General features: G+C 43.4%; 1 protein-coding gene across 2 annotated transcripts in view; it reads left to right on the plus strand.

Annotated features, from left to right (window-relative positions):
- Positions 1–456: 456 nt before the first annotated feature.
- ARR3 (arrestin 3) overlaps positions 457–4,717 on the plus strand; it is a 47,740-nt gene continuing 43,479 nt past the window's right edge. For both annotated transcript variants that reach the window (XM_075573586.1, XM_075573584.1), the window contains exon 1: positions 457–572. The gene's annotated coding sequence lies outside the window, so the exon portion shown is untranslated. The remainder of the gene's footprint in view (positions 573–4,717) is intronic.

A 4,717-nucleotide genomic window follows, 5' to 3' on the forward strand; every position in this document is an offset into this window, starting at 1 on the left:
TAACACGCGCACTGCCCTGTAACACGCGCACTGCCCTGTAACACACACACACGCACTGCCCTGTAACACGCGCACTGCCCTGTAACACGCGCACTGCCCTGTAACACGCGCACTGCCCTGTAACACGCGCACTGCCCTGTAACACGCGCACTGCCCTGTAACACGCGCACTGCCCTGTAACATCTGTAACACGCGCACTGCCCTGTAACACACCCTGCCCTGTAACACGCGCACTGCCCTGTAACACACCCAGGTATCACACTGTCACCTCTAGGACTAGTTATTGGGATGCAGAGATGTTCACCTCTAGGACTAGAATATCAGGAAGTAAGTAGCCCCCCCCACCCTCATCCTGTAATCCCCCCGAAGCCTTTTTACTAAGCTTCTTCACAAAGATATTTATAAGTCACTCTTACTGCCCCCCCCCTCCCATTCCCTAATAGGATTCCAGATAAAGCCCCCCTTACATCACTTCTCCCAGGGATTGGGGGTCCGGGAGTATATATAAGGAGCAGGGGCACTGGTCTCATAGTATCGCTGCAGAGTATATAGGAAACCCCGGACAATTCCAGGTAATATGTGTGTGGCCCTCTCGCTATACGTATGTATGTATGTATATATATGTATGTATGTATGTATGTATGTATGTGTGTGTATGTCTGTGTGTATATGTGTATATCTGTGTGTACATATATATAGCAAATGGAAATATTACTGTATGCTCATTTGCATGTCTTAGACGGGTCTGCAACCCCGCCTTTCCCCATTATCACCCAGCACACAGCGCTTCCACTGCAGCAAGGGATTCTGGGAAATGACATGCAAATAAGTACACAGTGCCACCTTTTTATATACACATACAGAAATATGTATATATATGTGTGTGTGTTTGCGTTTATGTGTGTGTCTGTGTATATGTCTCTGACTCTATCTATCTGTATATTTATATGGGTGTGTCTGTATATATCTGTGTGTATGTGTGTATATGTGTATCTGTATATCTATGTGTATATGTGTCCGCCTGTATGTATTAAGTAAGTGTAAGTGGACAGCAGATGTGTCTGTATATATCATCATATATTTATTTATATGTGTGTCTGTGTATATGTCTCTTTCTCATATATATATATATATATATATATATATATATATATATATATATATATATATAAAAAATCACATTTTAAGTTATGATGGGTGAATAAGGCAAATATATGTGTATTTACTGTATGTGTGTCTGTGTATATAGCTATGTGTGCTTTGGTCGCTCTCTCTCAAAAACAAATACTCGACACCATTCTGTGGCTAACGAAATGCTTTTATTTGTGCGAGCTTTCGAGATACACTGATCTCCTCTTCCGGCAATGTTACAATGTTACCGTGCCCGATGAAGAGATCAGTGTATCTCAAAAGCTCCCCCAAATAAAAGCATTTCGTTAGCCACTGAACGGTATTGAGTATTTGTTTTTGATTATTAAGCTCGGCTAACACGGTACAGATACCTCTACATTATAAATATAATATATATATAAATATAAGTGTATACCCTTGGGTAATAAGTATAAAAGAAATAAGTCAGAACCAATGTGGCTAAATAAACAGGTAGGGGAGGAAATGGAAAAGAAGAGGAAGGCGTTTAGATTCTTTAAGTCAGAAGGGACGGAGACATCGTATCAGAATAAGGAATGTAACAAAAATTTCAAAAGGGCAATCAAATTAGCAAAAATGGATAATGAAAAAAGGATTGCAATAGAAAGTAAGATCAACCCTAAAAAGTTCTTTAACTACCTTATAAATGTTCCACACAAGAGGTTGGTATACAAAATAAAGAAAATTGGACTCAATAATAATATATGCACCTGGATTGAAGGACAGACAACAGAGGGTTGTCATAAATGGAACTTTTTCAGGCTGTCCTAAAGTCGTGAGTGGAGTACCTCAGGGATCGGTACTGGGACCCCTGCTTTTTAACTTGTTTATTAATGACCTTAAGGTTGGCATAGAGAGCAAAGTCTCCATCTTTGCTGATGATACTAAATTGTGTAAGGTAATAGAATCAGAGAAGGATGTAATTTCTCTCCAGAAGGACTTGGATAACTTGCGCAGGTAAATGGCAGATGAGGTTTAATACAGATAAATGTAAGGTTATGCATTTGGGAAGCAAGAATAAACAGGCGACTTACAAATTAAATGGGGATAAATTGGGAGAATCCTTGATGGAGAAGGATTTAGGAGTGCTTATAGACAACAGGCTTAGCAATAGTGCCCAAAGTCATGCAGTAGCTGTAAAGGCAAACAAGATCTTATCTTGCATTAAACGGGCAATGGGTGGAAGGGAAGTAAACTAATTATGCCCCTTTACAAGGCATTAGTAAGACCACACCTTGACTATGGAGTACAATTTTGGGCAGAACTCCTTAGAAAATACATTATGGAACTAGAGAGAGTTCAGAGAAGAGCCACCAAATTAATAAAGGGGGTGGACAATCTAACTTATGAGGAGAGGCTAGCTAAATTAGATTTATTTACATTAAAAAAAGAGGCGTCTAAGAGGGGATATGATAACTATATACAAATATATTCGGGGACAGTACAGGGAGCTTTCAAAAGAACTATTCATCCCACGGGCAGTACAAAGGACTCGGGGCCATCCCTTAAGGTTAGAGGAAAGGAGATTTCACCAGCAACAAAGGAAAGGGTTCTTTACATTAAGGGCAGATAGAATGTGGAATTCATTACCCATGGAGACTGTGATGGCAGATACAATAGATTTGTTCAAAAAAAGTTGGACATCTTTTTAGAAAGGAAAGGTATACAGGGATATACCAAATAATTAAACATGGGAAGGATGTTGATCCAGGGATTAATCCGATTGCCAATTCTTGGCGTCAGGAAGGAATTTATTTTTCCCCTTATGAGATATCATTGGATGATATGACACTGGGGTTTGTGTTTGCCTTCCTCTGGATCAATAAGTAAGTATAGATATAGGATAAGTATCTGTTGTCAAAATTTAGCATAGGTTGAACCAAATGGACGTACGTCTTTTTTCAACCTCATCTACTATGTAACTTTGTATCTATGATATGTGTGTATATATATGTAGGATATTTAGAGCAATAACTACACTGCGGGAGTAGTTACAGGACATATGTATGTATATGTTTATTTATATAGCGCCACTTAGGTACGCAGTGATTTACAGAGTTATAATACAGACAGGACAGGGAGATAATTTACTAGGTTACACAAGAAGTGAAACAAAAGGAACAACATATATTTGGGATTCTCTGCCTTAAAGAGTTTACAGAATACAATAAGAGAAAGTGCAGTCGAGATTAGAGAAGATATCTGCGGGGGGCACATGCGTGCATCATGAGTGTGAGAAAAACCACCGGGGCTTTGCTGAGAAGCGTTTTCTCGGCGTGATGTGAAGACGGGAAGGAACGTTGGTTGGCGGGTGATGGGGGAAGCGGTGGGAAGTCCCACAGGTTAGAGAAGCAAAAGTGAGAAACGTTTGAGATGTTAGTGGTGTAGAGACACATGGAGCCGGGAGGAGACGGCCTTTACGAGAAGGTGAGGGACGAGATGTGGGAGATTAGAGCTGAGCTGTAGCAGCGGAATGTAAAATCCTTTAATGAATGCAGAGTTTGGTGGGACCCATTGAAGGGATTCCGTAATGAGATAAGCAGAGACAGACTTGGAAGAGAGAGAGGGAAGGAGGGAGGGGGCGCCCTCGCAGCAGCATTTTGGATAGATTGTAGAGCATGGAGACAGGGAAGACCAAAGAGGAGAAGTGGGACGGTCTGGGACGTTTGTCCACGGCCAATTGGCACACGACCAAAGCGCCACTGGCGCTCCGCCACCACACGTTGCTGCCGGGACAACTCACTGGTGGGACACATGGCTGCAGGGCACCTCACCACACTGGCTTTTTGCCACGCCCTCTCCGACGCCATCTTTAAATGGCAATGTCCAGCCACATGCTCCACGTGCTCCCGTGTCACACGCTCCGACAAGCCATGTTTAAATATCCCACGCAGGTCATTTAAAGTCTAGGCAGTGTAACGGTCCTGCATGGGACATTTAAACATGGCTTGTCGGAGTGGGCGGTCGGGCGCGACAGACTTGTCTTGTCGTCACGGGCCTACGGCAGACAGGCGCAGGAGAGGACATCCCATGGCGAGCTGCCCTGTGTTGGCATGCCAGTGGCGTATTGGTTGCGGCTAAACGTCCTAGACCGCTTGACACACTGTAACCCGAACTAAGCCCCCAAAGCCTGTCTCTCTGAGGCGCGTGACAGATTACCATGCTGCACTCCTGCTTAGACCTCCCTGACATTCTCCTCCAGCCTCCTCTCTCTCTGTGCATTGCTATCCTTCGTAGGCCTCCTAACTTCGTCTTCCTCCCTGACTTTGTTTCATGTTTGTGCAGTATACTTGTTATATACAGGACATGTGTCACATTTATGGAATGTGTGTCAGTGTCACACAGACACACACACACACACACACACACACACACACGCGCGCTCTCTCAGTCTGTCAGTGTCAAACACAAACACACACAAAGGCGAGAGGCTCCCGCAGTCTGAGTGTCACACACACGAGAAAGGCTCCCTCAGTCTGTCAGTGTCACACACACACACACACACACACACACACACACACACACACACACACACACACACACACACACACACACACACACACACACA

Source organism: Ascaphus truei, chromosome 16, assembly GCF_040206685.1.
Source record: "Ascaphus truei isolate aAscTru1 chromosome 16, aAscTru1.hap1, whole genome shotgun sequence".
NCBI lineage: Eukaryota > Metazoa > Chordata > Amphibia > Anura > Ascaphidae > Ascaphus > Ascaphus truei.